This window comes from Lissotriton vulgaris, chromosome 9 (genome assembly GCF_964263255.1).
Source record: "Lissotriton vulgaris chromosome 9, aLisVul1.2, whole genome shotgun sequence".
NCBI classification, from domain to species: domain Eukaryota; kingdom Metazoa; phylum Chordata; class Amphibia; order Caudata; family Salamandridae; genus Lissotriton; species Lissotriton vulgaris.
This window is the reverse complement of record NC_141697.1, coordinates 972,853,974-972,881,228: the sequence shown is the minus strand read 5'-3', so window position 1 is coordinate 972,881,228 and position 27,255 is coordinate 972,853,974. Positions and strand designations below refer to the sequence as shown.

The window sequence follows — 27,255 nt, the reverse complement described above, 5'->3', positions numbered from 1 at the left end:
AGTCATTGAGTGCTTCACTGCCCGGGTCAGGATTGGCCTTATCGGGGTCCCAAGAAGAACTGACTCCCAAGGATCAGGATCTGGCTATAAATTGACAAAATTCAGAATGTGATTCCATAGAAGCTCAGCATCAACAGCAAGATTTAATTCCAGCACAAGCTTCGGCAGCACCCCCAATACTTCCAAGCTCTATGAATGCAGCGGGAAAAACTAGACCCAGGCTAAAACCTACTCAGACCCAAGATGTGGTGGATAAAGGCGGAAAGACCTCGCTTAATACTCCGGGAAGCTCGATGCCATCGCAGCCCCAGCCACAATCTCAGCCTCAACCCCAATCGAAATCTTTAGGGCAAGCGTTTCTAGAAGATCTGCCGGCCCTAAGGGTGGGTGATATGAAAATTGGGACTGATGGCCGACTAGGTAATTCCTGTCAAAATATAGAGATTATGGGGGTCTACCAGTTAGATATCAAAGATATGCTGAATTTAATCCTGGATGAGGTCCGCAAAATGAAAAAAATGCAGCAAATGGAAATTGCTGCTCTGCATCAGAGATTGGGAAAAATAGAAGAAGATATGACCGGATTTCCTGTTAGAATGCAGGAAGCGGAAGCTAGAATATCTGTTTTAGAGGATCAAAGGAGCGTGGCGATGGGAGAAGCAAAAGAGGCAGCCAGAAGGAAGAACTACCTGGAGCATAAACTGGAAGAACTTGAAAACCACTCTCGGAGGTCCAACCTCAGGATCGCTGGGGTTCCGGAAGGGATGGAAGGCTCCCAACCCCTCCCATGGGTAAGCTCATTTATCAAACAGCATGTCCTGCCTGAGTTTGAGGGCGACCTTACTATCACAAGAGCTCACCGAGTCCCTGCGCAACCCTTCCCAAGCTCCTCGATACCTAGAACTACCTTACTAAATTTCGTGGACTTTTGAATAAAGGAAAGGATTTTAACAAAAGCTATCCAGCAGAGACAGTTTTTCGTGAACAAGACTAATAAGTGTCGCATTTACTCTGACATGACCGTTGTTGCTGCACGCAGGAGAAAATATTTTGTTAAAATCTTGCATTTGTTTATAGCCCATGGTGCACAAGCATCAATTGCTCAGCAGTCCAAACTCAGAGTTCTTGTCAAAGGAAAGTTTTTTATGTTTTCTGACCTTGACGAGCCCCAGGCTTTGCTAAAAGAGATCTCAGCAGGGTCCAGTGCCTGAATTTTGAAATACATAGGGCATTGCGTGCAGAAAATGGTATTATTACGTTTGCCCCCCCCCGAGATACAAGTTGGGGTGGCTAGAAAATATATATATTAATAGGTAACTGTCAATTGTAATTAAAAAGTATCTGTCACCACTGGCCCCTATGAAGATCGATCTTTTTAGTACTTAAACATGGTTATTTATAGTACACGTAGTGTTTTTTAGCCAGTCAATTGTGGTTGGTTTTGAAAAGTATTATGGAGGGGGGAGGACGGGGGTCACCGGGGTCACTGAGGGTGTAATTTCATGACACCCAAGAGGGTAGATGGGAGTGGCGAAATATGGCTAGCGTCGTTGAAAGGGGGTTCCCCACATTTGGTGGGGGGGGTTCCTTCAGGGTGGGTTGGGAGGGCAGTGTGGCTTGGGTTAACGGCAGTGAAAAGAGCAAGAGCAAAAGGTGCAGATATAACCCAGTTAGAGGTTCAAGGTTATTTTGCAATTAGAAACCTTGATGGAAACTAACAAATGTAAGATCTTATCCGTCAACGCCTATGGAATTTTAAACAAACAGAAATATGGCGCCCTTATAAAATGGTTGATATCTTTTAATCCCCAAGTGGTGTTATTTCAGGAAACACATTTAAAATCAAATTCTCCTAAATTATTTTAACCTAGGTTTTTTCTCATGTATTTTTTGCATCGGCAGGGTCGGCCCTGAGAGGAGTTGCCAATTACTTTTCCAGAAAAGTATTTGGGAAATTTCTACAAGTTCAGAGAAAACCACAGGGGAGATGACTATCGGTAGTGGCTAGGTTACAGGGGAGAATTATGAATTTTGTAAATTACTATGGTCTGGTTTCGGACGATGCTTCCAGTCTGGTCAAAATTAAGGAGCTCTTGAGGGGGGCCCGGGGCAGCTTATAGTAGGAGGGAATTTAAATTTCAAACAGGATTTGAAAAAAGACACCTCAAACAAAAATAAGAAACAACTGAAACCAAACACCAAAAGAATTATGAAGCCCTGAAACTAAAATACCAATTAGTAGATCCCTGGCAAAATAGCAACCCAGATAAAACGAGCTTTACTTGCTATTCACATCATTTTCGAACTGCATCTCAAATTGATTTTTTTCTCATATCAAAATCTCTCCAGGTCTCTAAGATAGATAGCGAGTGTAATCCCTTCTCAGACCATGCTAAAGTTGAGCTTGTAATTGTATTTGATGGGAAAAACAGAGATCGGTCCAGGTGGCAGTTGCACCGCACTCTGCTTCAAGATCAGGATTGGGTGGTGGGTTTTAGAGAATGGATCTCCGAATATTTTATGATTAGCGAAAACACTGTGGAGCCTTTCTCCGTGTGGGGAGGGTTTAAAGTGGCAGCTCGCAGCCAGATCATCGCCCATACAGCTGCCCAGGTAAATGGTAGGCGGCTTAAAACAGCCAAGCTACAAACTGCAGTTGAAAAAGAATATGCCTTTCAGCTCCAGCAGTATCCTAATCAATTTGAGCAGGTGAAAGCAGCTTTAAGAGACTTTTTTTGTATTGGAAGAAATATGCAGTTAAAAAATGAACCAGCAAAAGGTGTACAAAGATAGCCAGTTAGTAGGGAAACTTTTGGCAAATGGAACAAGAAAAAGACAGGAACCGGCAATAATAGTAAAGGTACGGGACCCCTAGACCGGCCAGGAAGAGGTCAATGGCGATAAGATTTCACTGATTTTTTTAGAACATTTTCAGGGTATTTATTCTACAGAGTACATAGTGGGGGAAGAACTGATCCAGGACGATTTTTCTAATATAGATATCCCTAAACTTTCAGACAACCGGATCAGTCAATTAGGGTCTGATATAAATTCTGCAGAAATATTAACTTCTATTAAAGCAACAGCTGGGGCAAAAGCATGTGGTCAGGATGGTTACCCTATCGAATTTTATAAAACCTTTTCAAATGAATTGCTAACATCTTTGAAAAAACTATTTAATTATATTAAGCAAGGAGGTTTGGTTCCCGCAACTTTTAAAGAAGCGATAATTGTGTCATTTGTTAAAAAAGATAAAAATCCTGAGGATGTAAACTCCTATAGGCCCATCAGTCTTTTACATTCGGACTATAAGATTTTAATGAAAGTATGGGCCAAACGTTTTTTATTTGCTGCCCAAGAGGTGATTCATAGCGATCAGACAGATTTTAGAGCGGGAAGATCTATGACAGCTAACACTGAGTTTTTTTCTTTTCTTTTATTATACGCAAGGAACTAACAATATACAGAGAAGCACAATAGATATATAAAAGCGAAAGAAAAAAGAATCAACAAATCAATACACAATAAAAATAACATGTGCAATACAATCAAATGCTATTATTATCACAAAGACAGCAAAAAACAATTGAAACATAGATAATTATATTAGGGCGGCATGAAAGCAGCGTGAAATAGCAAAAAAAGAAAAAAAGCAAACCCATTTTAGAAATAAAGTAAGGACAATTAATTTAGGTCCAATCAGTTATTGGAGTCAAAATTTGTAACCCTCTGCTCCGTTTACGAATACTCCTAGTTTTAAGTATGGCAACTTCAAGATTATACATAGATAACAACTGAGCCCTCCAAGAGGTAAATAACGGAGGTTCTGGAGATATCCAATCTTTAGTGATACAGGCACGCGGCACTGCCATGTCAATAAATAAAAAGGCAGAACGTTCCTCCGATATGGGCAGTACTATAGAGTCAGTGCCAAACAAAACCAGCTCCCCGGAGATGGAACTTAAGGGGTCAAATATTTCTCTCAAAAACTGTTGAATCAACCCTAATAAATCAGCCAACTTAGGGCATGAAAAAAACATGTGTTGCGTATCAGCAGCATAACAGCCACATCTACTGCAACTAGTTCCGGCACCAAAGCTCCATTTGGAGACTAACTTAGGGGAATAATACATATCATACAAAACCATATAGTGTTGTGCCCTCATTCTGCCGGAAATCAAAACATCGTTGGCTAAAAGAATCGAGGAGTGAACACTGAGTTTTTAATACAGGCCTTGGACTATTTTAACACCAATTTAACTCCGGCATGTATCATAATGGTCGATGCTGAAAAATCATTTGACCTGGTCAATTGGACAACCCTGTTTTTCTCCGTCGGTCAATTCGGTTTTCCAGTTCAGGTTATCGATATGCTACAAATTATTTATATGAAGGCCTCGGCCCAGGTATTAATCAACACAAAACGGGCAGGATCTATAAAAATAAACCGGGGGACCAAACAGGGCTGTCCACTGCCGCAGCTGCTTTTGACTTTTTTATAGAACCACTAGTAATCAAAATCAGAAATAATGCTGCTATCCAATCCCCTATTCTCCGAATGGCTAAACTGAAGCTTTTCGCAGACGACATTATTCTATATATGATGCCCAATAAAGAGAATATGGAGAGTGTATTGAGAGAATTCTGAGGCTACAAAATAAATCCTAATAAAATGGAGGTCCTTGCCCTCAACACTAATCCAAATCTTTTTCCATCTTGTCTGTGGGTTCAAGCCGCTAATCAAGACCCAGTAGATATCTTGGGATATTTGTAACTAGCCAGTACCATCAGCTATATCATCTGAATTATACAAGAATGAAAAATAAAATTAAGAGACTTTTAGATCAGTGGCTTTTACCCCCTCTTTCGCTAGTGGGCAGGGTTTCATTAATCACAATGTCGATATTACCATTGCTTATATTTCTATTTAGAAAGGTTCCAATAAAAATTAATTTGTCCTTTTTTAAAGAAATGGAAACAATGCTTAGAGGTTTTCTCTAGGGGAAAGAAATATCTAGGGTTATATTGTCAGTAGTACAATTATCCACTACTCAGGGTGGCCTTGCTCTACCTCATTTAAAAACGTATTATGAGGCTGCTTTTTTAGATATAGTGGTTGGATTGATAGGATCCAAAAGTATTCAAGATAGTTTCTTCTTTGATAAAATGTTACAAGAAATTGGTTCTCAAACTCGTGTTCTTAAAAACCTCCAAACTTCCCAAAAAAACTAGATACAAGACCTTAACCTCATGCGCGCTAGCGGAATTCTGCTCCTGCGCTGAGATTTTTAAAAACGCACTTTAGGTGACGAGCTGGGCTCGTCATCAGCGTGCGAGGAGGCTATGCCATGACGAGCCAAGCTCGTCATCAGCATGGAAGGGGCTAAGGGAATATTCTTTTAGACTTCAGTCCTTTATCAAAAAGACCGGCTCCTCAGGCGTACAATATCTGACTTTGAGGGAGTGTACCAGCTTAGGCCTCCAATTAAGAATAAGCCATCTAACAAACTGGGAAAATTGTGGGCTAAGGGAGCTAAGACATTTTGTTATTCAAAATAGGGTGGTTGCCTGGCAAGAGGTGATAACAAGAGCTAATAACCCTAGTAGATCCATCTTTTTTGAATATCTGCAAGTTGTTCAGTTCCTAAAAAATATTAATGGCCTTTTTGAGTCTCCAAATGAATTGGTGGTAGCCCTTTATGGGGCCAAAATCAAAGGCATAGGAAACTGGTATATGCTGCTACACCGCCAGGGACAAACCTCATTGATAGAAAGTCATCTTGGTAAAATAGGCCATGAGTCACAATGCGCTTTTTCATGTAAGGACTGGGAGACCTTAAGCCACATAGGAAGCAAATCCCTGCCTGCGGCCAACTTTAAAAGGATGGCATTTTTATCACGCTGGCTTGCCTATTTGACTCCGGAGGCCTTGGGGAAAAGATATCCGGAGGTTGAAAACAAGTGTTTTAGATGTCAAGCCATTTGGCAGGGCGGATGGCACCACATCTTTTTTACCTGCCCATGGCTAGAGCCCTTTTGGAAGGCAATTTTTGCGGATATAGAGCTGGCATTTGGGAAGAGAATTCAGCCTGAAGCTGAATCAGCACTATTTGGCATATGCAAAGATAGAACAACGTTAACTAAGGCTGGGGAAATGTTTTTGTTTATCTCTTGTACGGTAGCCCACTCCCTAATCCTCCAGAACTGGAAATCCAGCGATGTTCCCTCCCAATTGAAGTGATTCAATAAAATGAAAAGGACTCACAATTTTGAAAAAGCATATGCAAGGCGGGTGGGAGCCATTAGGAAATTTGAAAAAATTGGAAGTATTTTGGAAATCTAGAAGAGTTAAAGGGGGGTGATTAACACTTGATTTCGATATTGATATTGATATTAATATTGATACTGAGGTTGAAATTGTAGCAGATTCTGTTATTAAGAGCACTAGCATGTTTTCCTTGGTGGTTGCCCTTTAGAAGCATTAGCACATTTGTGGTTGTTGCACTTTGTAATATTTGCACTTTTCTGATTATGCACTTTATTGCAGGTTTTTGCACATTGTTTCTTTTTAAATACTGATGATGATATTGGCGGCTACAGTTTTATCCTTTTAGTCTTATCATGGAAGGGAGAAGTTATTTAATGTTTTAAAAGGTTTCAATAATCGTGTCTTCGATCTCTTTGTGAAACGTATATCATGTACCTTATGCTCTGCTCATTAAAAAATATATATTTTTAAAAGAATCGTGGGGTTATCATGGGATGTTGAAAAAATTTGGGAAGAAGAATTAACTTATCTAAAGTTGAAGAATACCTTAAGGAAAAGGATGCAGCTTATTTTTTTGCACCACACTCCCAAAACATCACTGACAATAGGGCCAACTGGACAGGATTCTGGAAAATTAATAATGAAGCCAGATGCCAAGTAGGGCAATTCTGCTCACAAGGAGGGGGCCCTTGTGCTACAATTGTATCTGTGCACCTGGGACTTCCGTGCTTTAGCTTTAGGGAAATACCCTAGGTGAGTGCTGATAACTCCGCTATAGTCTGAGAATACAATTGAAACACAATGCTCTTCTACACTTTACTACTTGGATCGCCATTTACCAAAGATTTCTGAATCTGGAGCTACAAAAGTGGGGACAAGTTCCACATAAAGGGTACATGCTCCCACACTATGAGGCAAAAATGAGGGTAGAAGTGCTGCCAGCACAAAAAAAACCTCAAGATCTAGGGAATAGAAGGGTGCGCGTTATACAGCAAGGGTACATCCCCTGAGGTAAGAGACTTAGAAGGGTACACATTACACTTCAAGGGAGCATCCCTTCTGGATCCCAGAGCTCAGTATTATAAACTCCAGGAGGGTGATAAGCTCTGAAATATACCAATTTATTCCGCTCCAGTCTAATAAAAGCCATGGATTCATTATCCTTGTTTAAACCACTTTCCGGTGCACCGAGTATCAGCATCACACCGGAGTATCAGCATCCCACAGAGTATCAGCATCATTTTAAAGGGCCAGTTTGCCCCCTCGCCTTTTGCTTTAAAATTCACATTTTAGTCTCCCTCCGTCAGGGCTTCAACATCGGGCCTTCGATCAGAGAAGTAAAAGCTAATGGTCGTCAAATGAGGCCAAGCTACCAAACGACGGCGTGCAGGACACATCAATTTCTAGACAAAAATGATGCAAAACATGTGCACGCATCAAAGGAATACATTCTCACAACCTTGGGAGCGGCGACCTGCGCGTGCAACAGTGTGAAGACGTGTGTGCGCGTGGACCAAACAGGAAGGATGCTGAGAAATAGACCAGACGGGCAAAGATGTGGCACGGATAACAAAGCCCCAGGCATGCAGGGCGGCGACCCGAAGTGGCTACTTTAACACAAAGACGCATCATGGGGTACTTTGAGTTTGAAATAAGGCAGGTTTTTGAAACAGACGGAAAGGGAATGCCTCATCACACCCCCCATCGACAAAAGCATCTATCAAATAAAATTACCAGGGCCTTGCCACGGGGCGGCCACTGCCTCCTTCCTGAAACTCACAGGTGGAAAATGTGACCTATAATGCACGTGAGAGTACAGGTGCACCCCTCACCCTTTCTTCTGATTGGTGTCTGAGACTGGCTGTGTCTGGCTCAGCTCTCCCTAGGAATTTCCGAGCTTGGCCACCACTACTGTACAGCCCGTAGTAAGTTACTACAGGTTACTTTTGACATCAAACCTACATTTTAACAAATTACTTTTGGCTACCTCTGATGTCTGACCCAGCATTAGAAATACTAAGCCACATTTTTGTCCTCCTTTCCAGTGCTTCATTTGAGCCGGTGGTTGCTGGTGGAAGCCACCGGCACTTAATTTTAGGGACTTGTCCTTATTTTTCCTCATCAGTTATTGACAGTGAGCAAAGAGGTAAAACAAAGAAACGAGGGATAGATTAAGTGGAAAAACCTGTCACAGAGGTAAAAAGCAGGGGCTGCCAACAGTGACATAAAGGGGTAGTGGACTGAAGACCCGACATTTAATAGCACCTTCTGCGGGCTTCTGAGTAGAGCTGTCTTTTCCAGTTTTATAATTGGATCCTCGGCTTGGCTGGCACGTGGCACCAGCCTGACAGAAGTTTCTGCAAAGTCTTGGGCAGAAACATGAAGGGGGGGGGGGGGGGGCTCTGGGCAACTCGTCTCTTTAGGTCTCGCCTTTTCCATTCCGAAGGAATGGGAAATGGCAAGAATTCAAGTGCTCAAAATACTCGTGAAACCACTGTTTTTTTCATGCGGTTTTCTTCGAGTTCACGTGAATCACGTGACCAAACAAGCACGCGCATCAGCCTCCCTCCCTCCCCCTAATTGCATTTTTTCACGGCCGCCACCACATCAAAGGGCTTCTCCCTGTGTGTGCTCTGCGGCTTCTCCTCCCCTAATTATTCATGGCTGGCCGGTGGCCGGCCGTGGTGGCCGGCCGTACTTTCAGTTTCCCTGCTGCTCTTGTTCTTTGTTTACCTCATTCCGTCCATTTGCAGTCCCTCACCTTTCATGTCTTTACCTACAGCCCTAACCAGACCAGCTGACTTATGTAGATGTAATGCAAAAACCTTTGCGCGGTCCCGGCTTTGTCACCCCTGACCGGCCTGTGAGCTCCTAGGCAATTATTTTATTTTACTGTGCCTCCCTTTCGATATCACTGAATTTGACGGCACCTTTAGTACATCGGATCAGCATATGTGGGGATTGAACCGCGAGCCTTGCGCTCCGGACTCAGCAACTGTGGGCATGCGCCACACCTCTCCCACGCTCTTTTCATTTAACTCTATCCTGTCGCACTCAGGACATGGTAAAAATATTTGAGGCTCCCTTCTGCCTATCAAATCCCCCTCACCGGGAGATTAAGTGGTTATACCCGACACTCAGGAGATTAACATGAATCTTTCCACTCCTTTTCTTATTTTTTTTTTTGCATTGTAGTCTTACCTCCAATGCGTAGGAGTGCACAGCTATATCTGGTGTGGACTTAGCCCGCGGGTATGAAAGCATTTTTTTTTTACGCGCACAGCAGCGTTATAGAACGGGGGCACCTTCCTTAGTGTTAGTCCCGTGGGTGATTACGTGATTTGCTCCTAATCACTGGGTGCCGAGCCAAACATGGTGGATCAAGCCTGGTTCCCCCGCTCCAAATGCATACCGGAGGGGGGGGGGCGCACGTTGCATCACCAACATCGTCTATCCTGTGCTACCTTATATGGAAGCTGAGTTGAAGTCTTTGAAAGAGGTGACTGGAGCCCAATCTCGGCTCCATCGCCTGACCGATCGTCTGGGAACCTAGGCACATCTCGTATGGCTGTTCCTAAATCTAATTTTCCCTTACTTGCTCATTATCCTGCCAGTATTTCTTGCAGGGGTGGGGACGCTTTCCTCTATTTGCAAATACCGTAAACATATATATCTAACGCTCTACGGTCCATTTCTTATCCTCATTATGTTCAACATATACCAACCATATCTAACTGGTCACACCCTCACCCACCCTCACACACCCCCTCACCCTCACACCCTCACTCCCCCCCTCATCCTCACCCCCCCTCACAACCCTCTCACCCTCACTCAGCCTCACACCCTCACCCTCACATACTCCCACCCTCACACCCCCTCACTCACCCTCACACACTTACACACTCACACACCCACTCACCCTCACCCTCACACCCCCTCACCCTCACACCCTCACACCACTCAGTGCTACAACACATATGTGTGTGTAGGTGCAAATGCAATGTTCTTGGATTTTCGTCACAATAAAATACACTGAACATAATCTTCACAAAATTTATTTACAATTGTTTAAGCTATTGCCATTATAAATTACAATAACTTTTATTTAAGTATTAATTATTTACAAAATTAAAAGCCATTGTTATTTGTAATATCAGTACATCTAAGTCACGTAAATACAACACACATTGCATTACAAATGATATAGGTGTCACATTTGCGAAAGTTAAAACTATTGACATTGTAACTGACAAAGCTATTAATTTTGCTATTTTCAAAACCAACACATAAATTAAAAAAGTGTCATTTACAATACCAATGGCTCAAACTTTCCTAATGCGAAAAGTTAAAAGTATGGGCATTGTAAATCACAAAACAAAAAAATAAAAAGTCATTTAGAAAACCAATAGCTCAAACTTTCCTACTGCGAGACATATTGGCAACGTCAGTGCTTGTTTTAACAGGTGTCATAAGCACCTCTTCATAAGTAAATTTACTCCAGGTGAGAAGAAACATGGTGTATGGCGCCATCTGGCATGTACATGTAAGCTGTCTCTTTATTAAAGAAGACAGCAGTCCTGCGCCGGGACTTTGTACGGACGTTCATTTGGGGTACCTTAGCTGCATTTACAGGTAATACTCCATCCACGGGGGACGGCCTATCTGTCCTGGGTTGGGACTTGGTTTCTAGATCGGACATAATTTTTTGTAATGCACCCTTTAGTGATCCCCTTTTTGTCGTTTCAGCCCCAAATTATTTGTCCATCTTCTTTTGGGACTACCTGCTGTGTTTGAAAGACTGCTCCATCGGCCCCGGATTCTCGCGGGGGAGAGAGAGGATACAAAAATTAATTTCCAATTTTCGTGTATCTGTAGTTATATTTGGGTAGGTATCCTGTGGGAGTGCATTTAATGAGCTAGGCCCTATAGGGAATGGATGTTTCTATTGGAACATTCCCGATCTTTGGGGAATCATTTTTAGACTTTCTCTTTCCAGCCCCATCATCCTCTACCATTTTTCACACATCAGACAATTGATATTCCTGGTGTGCCCCCGAGCTTACCCGTGTGGGTAAGTATTTGGTTTTCCCAGCGGGGTGTGGATAGGGTCTTGAGTTGTATTTTATTATATTACCTATTTCCAGTTACTTCCGAATGACTTACGGCTCTGTGCTCTTAGTAGCGTAGCTTGGTAACCTTATTCCCGATGGAGTCCGGACGGCTCCTTAAGGAGTATGTATATCTCTTCTTTTGCTTGTTGTTTGTTTACTTCAGGCTCAACTTTGTGGACAACAGATAGTGACCGGCTACACGGAACTGAGCGGCACGCTTTTCCCCCATTCTCTGGGTAGGCTTCTATGTTAAGGGGGTGTTGGGAGTTGCCTGTAGAGCTATATATCTTTTCTTGGATCTTGGCTTTATCCCCTTATTGGTTCTATGTATCTGCATGGGTATCTCTAGAGGCATATACTTGAACTCTCTTTTTGCTCTCGATTTTTTTCTCTTCCTTATTTACACTCATTATTACTTCCTCCCTGACACTGGGTTGTTATATTCTTGACTTCCTTGTCTATTGGTGGTGGTCTCTCCAGCAGTACTTCGTGTTTTTTTATTGGTATCTTGCCTAATAATTGTGCCCATTGTCCCCACAGATTGTACTTATACTTGCTATCCCCAGTCTCATAATATGTGGCCCCTATGATTTTTTTGTATCTCGCCTCTAATAACAAGATTGTTTTTGTGAAAACTCAAGAGATTCTATACTGCGAGGAAACTTTTATGTATTTCCCCGCACCCTGACGAAGGAAATGTGGATATTTGGCCTTTCCGAAACGCGCGTCGGCGCCATGTTTTTGCTTGTGTTATTTTTGTCTTTGTTTCTTTTTTTGTAATCCTTCATCTTGTTTATTGTGTCTTGCTTTTTTCTCTTGGTGTATGACAGATGTGGATGATTGAGTGGATGCCTGTATGTATGAACTTGGTTGGGGCTATCTGGATGTGTTTCTTTTGATCAATATGCATTGTATATATATTTATATGGAGTGTTTTTCTATGAAACTATTACGTTTTGACTCTAAATAATAAAACAATATGTTTTTCTAAATAACATTTTCTGTGTAGGACAATGATGGTTTGTGAAAATTAATGGATTTTATTTATTTATTTTTAGAGTTTTCTATAGCGCGAACTTGAACCGATTAGGTTATCAGAGCGCTTACATAGCACCAGTTCTGTTACATATTATCACAGCAGTTTACATAGCATCAGTTACGTTACACATTTCAGGAACTTGAACCGATTAGGTTATCACAGCGCTTTACATAGCACCCGTTCCGTTACATGTTATCAAAGCACTTTACATAGAGTCAGTTACGTTACACATTTCAGGAGCGCATTACTTTTGTTCTAGTGAGTGGGGTTATCTCTTCACACGGGGGAAGGGATACATCTGGCTATATTCCAACAGTCACACAGGCGACTAGTCGTTACAGCTATAACTCTAAACACAGGGAGGGGATACACATGGGTACAATCTAAGAGTCACATAGGATACTAGTCATTAGAGTTATCTTCTATCTGCACAGGAGGGATATGACTGGAAACACTCTAAGGGTGGGAGCCCAGGTGGGAGATGAAGCAAAGGGAAGAAACATTTGAGGATCATCCACGGGGAAAAGGGTTAAGGATGGGGGAGTGGGAGGAGGGCTAGAGTCCAGAGACACTGTCCGACAACAGCAGCAGGGTGACGGTCAGGACAGAACAAAAGACAAGAAGTCCAGGAGAGAAGGTGGAAGCCCAGGTGGGAGATGAAGTTGGAGGCCAGCCGCAGGTGCGTCCCCGCCCGGCTCGGCTCCGCCCCCTTTCGTTCATATCATAAATGAACTGTTCTGTTTTTTTCCATACGCCTGACATGATGTTGACAGAAGTCGCATTGATGTAGTTTGGAGTTATGAATTTTCTATCTGTTCTGTTTTTCCCGGGGCTGCCTCTATTCAGACATCCTGATCTGTCATTTTGGCACACTCTGTGACGTGCTTGATGCAGAGCCGTCTTGACAAGTGCTGGACATCAGCGACAATTCCGAGCAGGCAGAGTACATCCTGATCTGTCATTTTGGCACACTCTGTGGCGTGCTTGATGCAGAGCCGTCTTGACAAGTGCTGGACATCAGCAGCAATTCCGAGCAGGCAGTGTACATTTCTCCAGGTGAAGTGACAAAACGTCGAAAAGTGTAAAGAGCGCTGTGCAGTAAGCGCTGGGGGCCGATGGTCAAGTAGCGGCGCCGACCGATAGTTGCAAGTCACACCCGGCCGCCATTTTAAGGTCAGGCAGGCGTGGGAAGGCAGATTGTGTCTTGCCGCTACCGAGGCCCCCGGAGACTATCCTCAACTAGAGGCAGCCCCTGCGTCCCTCCGATTTTGCCCGACAAACGTACCTTCCACAGAGAGTTGAGGTCATCGGCGCTCTCATCAGGGCTCCGGCCGCCATTTTGCCCGCGGCCGTCCTCTCCTCGCGTCTCCTCACCGATCCAGCCGCTGCAGCGGCACCAGGGGCGATCGGAGCAGCCCTGCAGGTGCCCTGCACCTTCCGCTTCATATGGGTGCCGAAAACAGCCCACGGGCCACTGGGGAACCGCCAAACCAGGCTCCCGAGCAGCGCCGGAGCCGGGAGCTGAGATGGAGCACGACCGCCCGGCTCGGCTCCGGCTCCGGATATATTACCTACAGTTATTTAATGTTTGGAAGAGGTTCCTGTGTTTTTTGAATTTGTTTCCCTGCCTCCTCTTCCAAGTATCTATTCTTCAGGGACCCTCTTTTGTTATTGACAGCAGGCCTGCCTTCATTAAAATCAATAAATACATTTTGTCGAAGAAGATTGGGGCCAAGGAAAGTGCAAGGCATGTGCCTTGTGAGAGCCCTGAGCGACCCACGTATCTTGGGGTTCCTTGTTCTTGCACAGATGATGCTGTGGTAAGGCAGCTCAGCCCTTACACGCCTGTCGGTGTTCAGGAATCATATCCTGCGAGTTGATAAAGGGTTTTATGGGCACTCCATAATTGCTAGAAGACTGGACGTCTACTTTGTTGTAAATTAATCTAGGACCCTAGTGTAAACTTTCCCGGTTTATGCCCTTATATAGGTATGCATTATCCAATCCTTATATGGGCATATAAATCAGTACCATATTAGGCCTGAGCCTTGCAGCCCAAATACGGCATGGCTACTTCCACTAAGTTCCGAGAATCAACAACGATTTCTTGGAAAAACCTGCCTTCAGTAGCTAAGGACTTCCCCCTGCTTGAATATTGAGTTCTCCAAGAAATCCTGGAGTTTTCGAAGAATCTAGCCTTTAAGTGACGTTATTAAGTCCAATCAAGCGTCAAACTCAGCACCTTCAAAGTATAAATATGCCTAGGTTTGCCCAGACAAACACATGGTGGTTTGGAGCAGATTGACTATCTACTTGCCCAACGCCCTGCAGCAGAAAGTGCCGAAGGAAGCCGACCCCCCAGCTGACGCACTGAGAGACTCTGTCTTTTCTCCTGCCGAGAAAATCCAGCTCCAGTGTTTCCAGGCTACCCTTCCGGGTATCTGGGAAATCGAGTCCTGAGAGAGAGATACAAGACCTCCTTCATTCTAAAACCAAGGTACGGAGCTGATTAGAGCTCTAATTCTTGGAATAGATTCCTGGCAGAGAACTACTAAACTTAAGCTACTCCTCACTTACTTCTTACGTTGTACTAGACTTAGGTTAGGTACACCGGGGTAAGCGTATTTTAGAAGCACCAGTTGAGTACTTTAAGCTATCATTTTATCACTGTATGTATTTTATACATTTTATGCACTTTTAAGGCTTAGAAACCATATCATGCTTTTACAGTACTACTTTATAATACTGTTCGTATTATATGCATTTTACTTTATGACAAGTATCACGATTGTAGCAGCACATTTCTTATGCTTGAGAAAGAAGACTGTTCAATAAATACTTTTTATTGAAAACGCCCGTCTCTCTATTTTCTCAGCACCTCTGGTGAAACGAAGCATGCAAGATTGACTGAGCAAAATAGTTATCTATTGTTTCCGCGATCCTAGAGATTTGATTTCTTATTCTTGGGAAACAAAGTTGTCATGTTTATGCGGTTGTCAGAAACTAATCCCTTCTTGTGAATTTGAGAAAGTTTCTAGTGACCTCTGAGCTAGCTAGCACTCACTATTAAGTTTAATATATTCGGTAGAGACCTAGTCGACCTCAGTCCTACGTCTAAACTACAGTATATATTATTCCAATGAGCAGAGCCTATTGGGAATATAGGAACTACACTACAAATTGCTGAATTGCTTTTCTAGTTTGCTTCTTGTCACTTAAATATCAACTGTTACCTTTCATTACCCATCAAGTTCTACTCATTACCCAATACCTTTGCATTGTCTCCGGCAGGGAAATTACACTAAGCTTACTGGGTGCAGGTGGGAAGCTTACTGGGATCAGGCGGGAAGCTTACTGGGATACCATAATGAGTCCTGGCGACAGGAAGCTTTATCATCAATTTAGAGTGAGTACCCTCCACTTAAAAACTTTTTCAAGTAAGTGGGGGACGGTACAAGACTCAAAATACTACTGTTGCTCTTGTAAGGAAGATACCTTATTGCATGTCCTGTTTGTATGTCCTGCATACAAGGGTCCTCGCCATAAATGGCTCAAGCCAGTTTGTGCTAAAATAGGAACAAGATCTTGCCAAACGGCTTTGCGTATCCTGAGAACTGATACAAGTGAGGTTATGGTTATTGCCATGGCTAAGTTTTGGAGCTGGGCGTGGGCCATTAGAAGGAACAGGCTGCAGGCACTATGTAACTGATCTTATCTGATATAAAGTACCTGGTATTAATTTCTTTGCACATAAGATTGAAGTGTCTATCCAACCCTGCGTGTTATATCTTTTTTACTTGATATGTTTTTATATGGGATTTTAGTGATTTTATGATGTTTTAAAGATATTTCTTGATTTTTAATACTGTTACTTTATGTGTCTTTTAAGATTGTTCAAATCGAATAAAGACTAACTGAAACTGAATTGGATAGGGGATGGTCTTTAACACGGCACGAAATGGAAACAGACTTTTATTTCAAAACAAGCATGCAGGGTCCGCTTTCATCCGTCGCAATAGCTTTGTTAACTTTATGGGGCCATGTGTTTGAAACACATGGCCCCATAAAGATAACAGAGCTTTTGTGACCAAAGTAAATCAGACGAGCCCGTCTAAGTGGGCCGTCTGAAAAAGAGAAAAGAATACGTCATCAAGAGCTCTTTACCAATGGCTGCCCATCATTTAGCATAAATGTTGACGCCGGCCAATGGGAAAGAGGGGCGGGGCTTAAAGCCCTTTACTGAAACCTCCTGAAAACACTAAATCTCGCCAGCGAGACAGGGCAGGTGCGCAGCTCTAGGCTTCGACCTAAAATGGTAGTCCTGAGATGTACTGTCCTCACTACAAGATGTTACTTGTGGTGACCCCTGACGAAGGGCCCCAGTAGCCCGCAACGCATTGGGTTTTTAATAAAATGCTGCTTCTGGATGGATAAATGCATCTGTACGTGTTATTGAAAAGAGGTCCGGATGGGCACATCAACAACATAAGAAACCCGGAAAAATTGCATTACTTCGTGCGCGTGGATTATATTGGATAAATTGAACAAGATTGTATAAGCACATGATTACATAGTTGAAAATTTGGTTTAAAATTTGAAAGCAACAAAGCAGCAGTAAACTGTGCCTTTGAGTCGGGGTAAAATAGACGTCCCAAAATGATGGTATTCTATTTTTCAAGTGCCACCTGGGCAAGGTGCTTTTCCAAAGAGCACGCAACTTCACAGTCATTGAATGAATATTCGATTACAATTAAAATAGGTGTGCATTTCCTAATTCTAACATGTACATTAACTATTTTGCCCGACCTAGGGTTTGCACCCGCTTCGATTAACATGAACAAAAAAGAGGGAACATTAAGGATTACGTTTTTTCCACAAGCACGGCGGAATATTCCGTCCATGCAGCGAGTTCAGACGAATGGGACGAATAATTCACACAAGACAGTTTGCGCTTTGTTGTGCGACATGAGCAGTGGTGTTCAAAGTGATTTTAAAATGTCACAGTAGTTTATTTCGTGAATTGACCACAATTTCTTTTACTGTCAAATATGTGTATTGTGATGTAATATTGCATTGTGGGATTCGTTGTTTTGAGGAGTTGCTGGTAGGGTGTTTGAATAGAGAGATTAGATCAGGTGGTGAAACCAACCAACGGCAATATGGGAGGGATCAGAACACCAGGGGAGGGTTTAAATTTGAAAGTAGAAAGAGACGAGTAACACTTCCCCGTAAAGAAAGATGAGGAAAGACCTCATATGGCAGGTACGTGATGTGGAGATTTGTGAATGTGTAACAGAGTTATATGGGAGGAACCTGCAACATTGGGGAAATCACATGAATTTAAAAGCTCAGTCACAGAGCAATAGAAACGATGTGTGGGATATTCAACAACCGGGGGTGAGAGGCAGTTGTTACTATGAAGATAGTGGGTAGGAGGTGCGTAGCATATGGTGAAGATTAGGAATGTGAAAAAAATGAGTTGAAGAAGTGGGGGGAGGCAGCGCGTTTTAGTAGGGTGATTGATTTTGGAGTCAATTTGGTGAGAAGAACAATGTTCGAGAGGTTAAGCTCGTCAGCGGTTTTATGGGAAAGGGAGGTATTCAGATTGAAGACACATTCAAATGGGAGCTATCGGCAGAGTAAAGCGTACATTTTAACAAGGATAGAAGGATGAAAATGTATGTTTTTAGAGGTTTGTTTGAAAAAATGGGAGGTAGTTTGATTCAACACTGTGCTGGATACCAAATGATTAGCAATATGGTAGTCATGAGATTGTGGTAGAGTTAATTGTATTTTGATCAAATAATTTTGTACATATTACTGTGCACATACAATAGTTAATTAATAAATGCCTGTTTTCACTGTTACTTGTAGTGACCCCTGACGAAGGGCCCCAGTATCCCGAAATGCATTGGGTTTTTAATAAAGGCTGCTTCTGGATGAATAAATGCGTCTGCGCATGTTATTGAAAAGAGATTCGGATGGGCACATCAACAACATGAGAAACCTGGAAAAATGGCATTACTTTGTGCGCGTGGATTAAATTGGATACATTGAATAAGGTTGTATAAGCACATGATTACATGGTTGAGAATTGAGAAATTTGGATTAAAATACGAAAGCAACAAAGCAGCAGTAAGCTGTGCCTTTGGGTCGGGGCGAAATGACGCCTCAAAATGATGGTATTCTCTCTTTCAAGTGCCGCCTGGGCAAGGTGTTTTTCCAAGGAGCACGCAACATCGCAGTCATTGGATGAATATTCGATTACAATTAAAATAGGTGTGCATTCCCTAATTCTAACATGTACCTGTTTGGAGAGGCCATATCATTTCAGGCTTAATCCATTTAAGATCTCAAACCTAATTGGTTGATTATTCAAGACTGTTAATAAAAAATACTTGCCCTGCATGTCATACCTTCTTTGTTTGGGTTTTACTCTACTACAAGATAAAATGTTTTTTGCGTTGCCACTTATTGACACAGCATATTTCTACTGTACCACAAGGTACCCTTTGTACAATTCCCAATGTGTGTGTGTTTTTTTTTTAACTTTCCTCGCTGTAGATGGGCTTTCCTCTGTCTTGTGAAACCCTGTATACAATGCTTATACTGATACGGTAAAGCTCTATTGCACCCCAATGCACCCTTTCTAAAATGCCCATTAATATAGCAAGTTTCTTCTTTATCCCAAGGCACCATTTTTGGTCTAATAGGCATTGATTGTACACCAAGGCATATTTGCCACAAGCCATAATAATGATGAAGTGGGGTGCTACTGTACTACAAGCACTTCTATGTACAATGTAAATTATTTATGTGGTGGGACTCACTGCACCCCACAACACTCATGATAAAATGTGCATTACTGATGAACTAAGAGTCTTCTCAGTCCCAAGACACCCTTTATGCAATGGCTATTGTTGATTCAGTAATCTAGTATTGCACCTCGAAGCTGCTTTAATACAGCGGTGGTCATCCTGGGGGCAAGGTTTTACATTACTGAAGTGAAGTAGTGTGGCTCACTGGTTAGAGGCGGCAGACCCGAGAGCAGAGGACGGCCCGGGACCAGGGTTCGATTTCCGGTGCGGCAGGTTTCTGGACCAGGGTCAGCGGACTCGATAATTCTCTCGCCTCGGTGCCCACTCTGATCAGCGATCACACTCGGCAACTCTGGGCATTAGCTTGCCTCATCTTCACTAACGGCCCCACCAGACCGCCGGGGATGCCTGGTCTCACCCTGGAGATACCCATTAAGGGACCATCTCTCAGGGAAGCCAGGAAGGGTTTCGCAGCGGTCGAAGCGCCTTGGGACCCTCCGGGTAAGTAGTGCGCTATATAAATGCCTATACATTACATACATTACATTACATTACTGCATGGAACCATGTACATGCCATATATTAATGCAGCTGAGTTCTCCCAGGTCCAAAATTACAAATAAATGTGAACCTTTATATTGGCACAGGTCTGTTGGATAAGTGAGTTGCAGTGTCTTGTAAAAGTTGTATCCATGATCCAGAAAATATGTGAGAGATAAAAAGTTAATGTATTTGGAGAACAGAGCATGGCAAAGAAGCAAATACCTACTCTGGTCTCCAGAGGTCTGGATGACATAATCTGAGAGTTCTATAAACTTGGGGTCCTGGGAAAAAGGGGCTTGAATTCCGAGCTACATGCAGGCAAGAGAAACATCCCAGCTGCAGGTACGGAATCCATGGTGTTAAATATCATTGCAGGTACCACACTGTGGAAGATATAATAAGCCGCCCCAGACACTGGTTCACTTGGAGTCAATCGATTTCCTTAGGTTTTCTATATTTCATAGCATATAAAGTACAGTTACAAGAACATTCATATTAAAACTCAGTACAATAACATGTATCAACCAACAATAAAAACTTTGCAATAAATGTCTTTAAAAATCATCTTACATTATTAAAAAGCGAGCTCAACCCTAAAACCAATCATTAAAATTACATAATTAGCATATCTTAAAATAAGAATAGAAGAACCTCTAAGACCAGATTTCATAAAGTGTCTCAGCTCACCTTTTCTTCAATGCAGCCCAAAGGAATGATGCGAGTGAGTAACACACCAAAGGGTCTAAAAAAATTGAAAAATAAACTTACCTCCTGCCACGACTCTACCATGTTATCTCTCCTCCACGTGAGGCTGAAGTCGCAGAACAGGAAGCACATCCAGGCTCCCCCGAGCCAATCACAATGCAGCGTTGTGATCGTCTCCCCTAAGCCAATCACAATGCTGCAATGCAGCATTGTGATTGGTCTGAGCACCATAGTTCTGTGCTCAGAAGGGGACTAGGGGCCTGGGCACGTTCTCCACCCAGGCTCTAATGCAGCCTAGGTGGAGAACAAGCTACACATGCGAAGTGACTATGATTGTTTGGGCAGCCCTCTGGGGCCGGCCAAAGCGTCATGCGTACTTCAGTGTTCCCACCATTCCTCCCACTGCTGTGCTCTGTGAGAAGAGCAGCCCGCCGCCCGCCAAGCTGCTGCAGCAGGAAAAAATAAAATGATAATAACATCTAGTTAATATTTTATTTTTCCTTTATTTTACTGTTTCAAAGCTGTGGGGCGATGCTCCTCCGCCTTAATGGAGGAACCGCCACTGGGGTTTTTCAAGCTATCACAGTACACAGTTGTTCAATCAAAGGTGATACATCTTTTCAAAGTGTCTAGTCTTTCTCGTGACACCTTTAAGTTACTTTATCACTCCTGCTTGACCGTTTTGCCCACTGTGTCTTTAAATCTTTCCGAAAGACACACTCCTATCTTAGTGGGGTCTGAGGCAAGACTAAGGACACTATTCTAGTAAGAAGACACATGACTAGACATTTGTAACCATACATTCTACAAATGAAAACATTTCTGAATAAAACACATAACCTAACAATAACATAGTCTAATGGGAGTGAATTAGTCCACCTCATACAGAGAGTACTAGTGAACTTTGCATCAATTAAATCTACCTTATTTCTAATCAACTATAAGGTAAAAGGTCCTTCTTAAACAGAGTTTTAGAACAGAAGATTGATTGGAGATTGAAGACCTCTGATGATACAGGTGGCATCAATGAAATGTAACTCATATGGGCTGGATTTTTACAATTTCATTAGTGGCTTAGGGGCACATGCATCAAGCATTTTTGTCTTCGCAAACGGGTCAATTTGCAGATTCGGCCCATTTGCAAACGCAAAAAATGCTGTTCAGATGCAGCAAACCCTATTTTGCGATTCGGTAACCTGTTACCGAATCGCAAAATGGGTTTGAGATTCCCTATTAGGAAGGGGCGTGTTTAGGGCGTCCCTTCCTAACACCGAATCGCAATGGAATGTTTTGTGACCGAAATGCAGTCGGAAAACATTTGCATTTTACCACCTATTTTAAGTAGTTGGTAAGCCAGTCGTAAAAGGGAAGGGGTTCCCAAGGGACCCTTTCCCCTCTGTGAATGTTCATTACAGCGTTTTTTAAGAACAGGCAGTGGTCCCACGGACCACTGCCTACTCTTAAACAAGCATTTGCAATGCAATAGGTCTCGCATTTGCGAGAGTTTAAGCTATTGCCATTGTAAATGGCAATGCATTTTATTTATGTTTTAAAAACCAACACGTAAATAAAAGGCATTGTCATTTACAATGCCAACAGCTCAAACTCTCGCAAATGTGAGACCTATTGCATTGCAAATGCTTCTTAAACGTGGCGGGATTGTTGTAGACTTATTCCACTACAGAATAGCTCCCTGCTGCAAAACCCAGAAAGACTGTTATGTGACCCTCTAACTGGAGCTTTTGCTGCCTAGACACAAGCGTTGAAGAAGACTATAGTGGTAATGTTTGCTGCTAATCCTTTTGACATACCTTGGATTCCAATGGAGACTGTATAGCACCTGGTACTATTAGTGTTGTCGCACAGGTCTCTTGTTGAGACTGAAGAGTGTCCTTAAACAGTCGTAAAAGCTGGCACCTTTTGTATTTTACCGATTGAAGCTGTAGTCTGTCATCAGCAACATTACCAGGATAGTTGCAGAGATCTCCATTTAACTTGAAAGAGAACAAATATCCTTAAGTCTCTGAAGTATCGATGGAAGGGAAACTTATAAACAGATGCATTTGACTCAGAATCTTATGCCTTAATTTTACCTAATACTTTTGAAATAAAAATGGCCAATAATTTGGAATGAGACCCTTTTCGCTAACCCCTGTCTCTCATACTCTGTGCTATTGGTGTACTTAACGCATGTCAGTGAGTTCGATACCTACCCAGACTCCATCTTCCCAGTCCCTGTGGTCGTGGCATCTGCAATGTGTTGCAATTATTTAACATTTAGAAAAAAGGCTCAAAGACTCTGCGTTGCTCTAGATTCTTAGTAGAAGACAACTTCTATATCTACCGAGATATAAAAGAAATTCTTAGATTAATTATTAGTGTTCAGCAAATTTCAACTGGAACAGTTGAAGATTGTCCTATATTGAGATATTTCCAAGCAGCATCGTCTGACCTTCTATGTTCCACATTATCTGTCCACTCGATCACTAGTAATTCAGGTGTCTTTTTCCAAATTGAAACCTAACATTAGACTTTCTAACCCTACTTATTGGGAATCCTGTCCCTCTAGTTCCTCTGCATGTCTTAAGGCATGTTCACTCTAGCCCTAGAACTATATGCTTTAGAGGCCCTCAGTCCTTGATCACCTTAGAGTTTTTCCTTAAACTGTTGCAGGACAAGATGGAAAAAAAGACACATCCTAGCAGGTCATGCAAATTGGCTTGCATATGGTCAATGGAGGTGCATAAACAGTGGGTTCTGCAACGGTTCTTCAACATAGTTGCTTGATGACTGTGCTTTTCTTCTGAGGTACAATCTGAATTGATTGACATGCAATTTGATGGGAAGGCCATGGTTGGCAAACGGTTGTTGTTGCAAGGAGGTTTCAAATAGTTGTGCAGCTTCTGGGGCCCTACAAGAAATAAAGAAATATTTGTGGATAAGACCTCATTGAGGGGGCGCAGCTTGACCTGCTGAGATCAATACATGAGACAAAGGCAGACAGGGTAAGTTTTCCTCCGCCTCTTCTCCACTCCACCTCCTAACCTTATCTGAATGCCATCATGTCATTTTCTTTTTGCTGGTGTTAATCCTGTCCTAGTCCAAAAAAGTGAAAACCCTTATGGGGGACAAGGGAAGAATTTGCGAGCTGTGGAGCACAGCCGGTGTGCTCTTACTAGCTAGATTGAAGCTAGCCCTAGGTGAGAAAATAAATCTCCTTTATACGAGCAAATCGAGCAAAAGAGCCTTTCTGTATGGACTTGGCTTCAGAGAAGAGCAGAGTGTTGATGCGTGATCAAGGCTTGGCCTATTGTCATTTGATCTTACTGTTCTGGGGGTATTTCTTTAATGCATCTATTTGCTTTTCTCGTTTCCCCCTTTGCTCATTTAAGTCATGAAAGTTTTCAGTAAGGACAGAAACTTTTTTATTTCCTTTCAGTTAAAATGCTGATGATTGCTCTTGACATCACCAAAACGGTAAACCATTGCCGCTAATTTGCAGTCAAGCCCCCCTCATATAGTTAAAGTGCTCATTCCCCCAGGGATGTGGTGCCTATTGTTATCCGGAAAACATTCACATTTCTTATGCTATGGAAGTTTTAAAACCAGGAGTCTGGGGTGTAGTATTGGAGAATAGTACATTACTAATCAGTAACGTTCTGATGGGGGTAACTCCTGCAGATTCATTTCTCCTCCTCCCACCCTTCTTTTTTTAAAGTTAAAATTGGTACTCTTCTTGGGTCTATTGACTTTAATGTCCTTAATCTAAATAGGTGAGGGAGGGGAGTTGAAAATGTCCAGAGCTGACGTCACTAGCTTGTGTAGAGCCACGTATAGTAGGTGATGCGTTGTTTAAGGTAGAGCATTGAGCTCTTGCTGTCATCCTCAATCAGCGCCACCTAATACTGCAGTGAGGAATGGCTATATTTTTCCAGATCCAACCTGGCACCTGGCAAGTGATCCAAGTAACGAAACAGCCATGAGCCAACATAGCCATCAGAAAGGACATCCCCAAAAGTCCTTCATTTTGTATTGTTAAATCCAAGCAGTAACATGAGTCTGTTTATATTTTATTTATTAAAATGGAACCACAATGGTTATTCCAGTGCTTGTGTTAAAGATATTGCAAACCATAGTACATTTAATATTCTTCACAGTTAGGGGGAAGCCTGGATATCACATTAAAATAAAACTCCAACATTGCCCAGAACCAGAGCTTCCTAAAGAGGGCTATTAAGTTATCCATTGAATCGTGTGCATGTCTCCCCTATTATTTTGGAAGCGTTTTCGGTTCTGAATACAAGTTGACAGTTGTACCTTAAGGTGCAGATTTCAAATACGTGTTTAAACATGTCCGCTAACGCTTTTTCTCAAACATGCAATTGGTATCAACAAAGCCGCCATTGTAATGTGTCTAAGAATTTTCACCGGCACAATTTCTGGCCTCCCCCCCAAATGCCTCTCCAGTATACCTTTCTTTGCCGAGACCGCAACCTAAAATAACTGCAAAGAATATCGCTGTTAATTGTTACCTTCTTCCCAGACGCAGCCTATATCGGTGTTCTTTCAAGTTGTCCCTTGTTTTGAAGATGCACAGTTGTGTTTATAGTCGGTGGAAATTTAATACTGTGCACTAAAGAAACTGACTGCAGTTAAAAACAAGGAATCACTGAGAGCCATAAATAACAAGCAAAAGTGACGCGACCACGCGCCCGCCCGCTCGCCCGTGAAAGTGATTGCGATCAAAGACAGATGGCAGCGCGATCACGATCAAAGACAAATGGCACTCGTGTGCACTCAAGCTTCATGCCAAACGCAAGCACTAGGCCAGCCAAAGTGTGGGGTAGCACTTTGAGAACTCACCTACTAAATGTCTCGGAGCAGCGCATGCACTGGCTCAGCGAGGCCTAAAACAATAAAGAAAACTTTTCATTTTTTAGGTCTCGGCTAGCGTAGGCTGCGCACATGCGCAGTCTCTCTTGTGAGATCTTATGTTTTAGGGTAGATTTCAATTGCGAGGTTAAGCCCCGTCCCTCTTTTCAATTGGCTGGCGTCACCGTTTAGGGTAAATGGTGGCCAGCCATTGGAAAAGAGCGTTCTGTGATGTACTCTTTTTTCTTTAGAGTCCGTCCCACTTGGACGGACTTCCCCGACCTACTGCTGTCGAAAAAAGGTTTGTTATCTTCTTTATGGGTCCAAACTGATGACCCCATAAAGAAGATAATAAACCTTTTACGTCGTATGGCGGCTTCACCATGTCCTTGGGCTGCATGGGTGGCAGCAGCGCCCCGCCGTAGGGCCCGTAGCCTCGGCCCCCGTGTTCTGCTCGTGTTGTGAGTACATGCCCATGGGCGCTGCCATGCCCGTTTAGCCCACCGCCACCACCGCCCGACAAGAAGATCACCCTGAACAGCATCTACCAGTTCATCATGGAGCGCTTCCCCTTCTACCGCAACAACAAGCAGGGCTGGCAGAACTCTATCCGCCACAACCTCTCGCTCAACGAGTGCTTCGTCAAGGTGGTCCGCGACGACAAGAAGTGGGGCAAGGGCAGCTACAGGACATCAAGACGGAGAATGGTGCCCCGTCGCCCTTGCAGGCCGTGTCCCCGGCGCTGCACCCCATGCCCAAGATCGAGAGCCTGGACAGTAGTAGCTGCATGTCAAGCGGCAGCCCCTCGGGCCGCTCCCTTAGCCTGGATGGCCCGACCCCCACCAGCAGCAGCAGCACCCGCAGCACCACGGCCAGGGCTTCAGCGTGGATAACATCATGACCTCGCTGCGGGGCTCCCCGCAAGACGCTGGGAGCGATCTCCCCACCGCACCCAGGACTGGCATCCCTCCCTCCTTGTCCCTTAACTACTCGCCCGGCCAGAGCTCCCTTTACAGCTCTCCCTGCAGCCAGAACAGCAGCTCCAGCGCTGGGAGATACCACTGCAACATGCAGGCCATGAGCCTGTATTCGGGCGAGCGCGCCGAACCACCTGGCTACTACCACTGCCTCCACCTTGGATGACGGCCTGCCCGACTACTCCATCACCACCACCACTGCCAGCGGCCTAAGCGGGCCCAGGACGCCACCACCTGCACCAGGGCCACCTGGCCTCCTGGTACCTGAACCCGGCAGGAGACCTGGGCCACCTGGCTGGGGCAGCCGCGTACCCCGGGAAGCAGCAGAACTTCCACTCAGCGCAGGAGATGTTCAAGTCGCAGAGGCTTGGCCTCAACAAATCCCCGGTGAATGACAACAGCAGCTGCAGCAGCTTGTGAGTGTGGGTGCCCATGTGTGTGTGTGTGTGTGTGCACGTGCATATGAGTGCGTTTGTGCACGTGTGTGTGCGTGTATGCATGTCTGTGCTTGTGGGTGGGCCGGAGTGTGTGAGTGCACATGTGTGTATATGCACATTTGTGTGTGTGCATGTGAGTGCTTGTGCGTGTGTGCCTGTGCATGTGTGTGCATGTGTGTGTGCATGTGTGTGTGCGCTTGTGTGTCTACTCTGCATGTGTGTGCTCGTGTGTGGTGCACTGCACAAATCCGCACCTGAGACCGCACCAGGTGAGGGTCTGGCAGGGGATTGACGTCACCCACAGCTAAACTGAGCTCTGTCTGATCTTTCCCCCGTCAATTCCAGGGCGGGGAGGGGTCTCACCCTCCTCACTGCCATCCATGGGGTATGCACCCCCCTCATTTGGAGCCAGAGAGGGGCTCCTGAGGGCCCTCCCAATGCCCACTGATCACCAGTGTATTTGGTTACTGTGTGTGCTTGTGTGT

At 43.6% G+C, this 27,255-nt stretch overlaps 1 pseudogene; it reads left to right on the top strand.

The window, feature by feature from the left end:
* The first annotated feature begins 446 nt into the window (after positions 1 to 446).
* LOC147692635 (forkhead box protein C1-like) lies at positions 447 to 26,753 on the top strand (annotated as a pseudogene).
* The last annotated feature ends 502 nt before the right edge of the window (positions 26,754 to 27,255 follow it).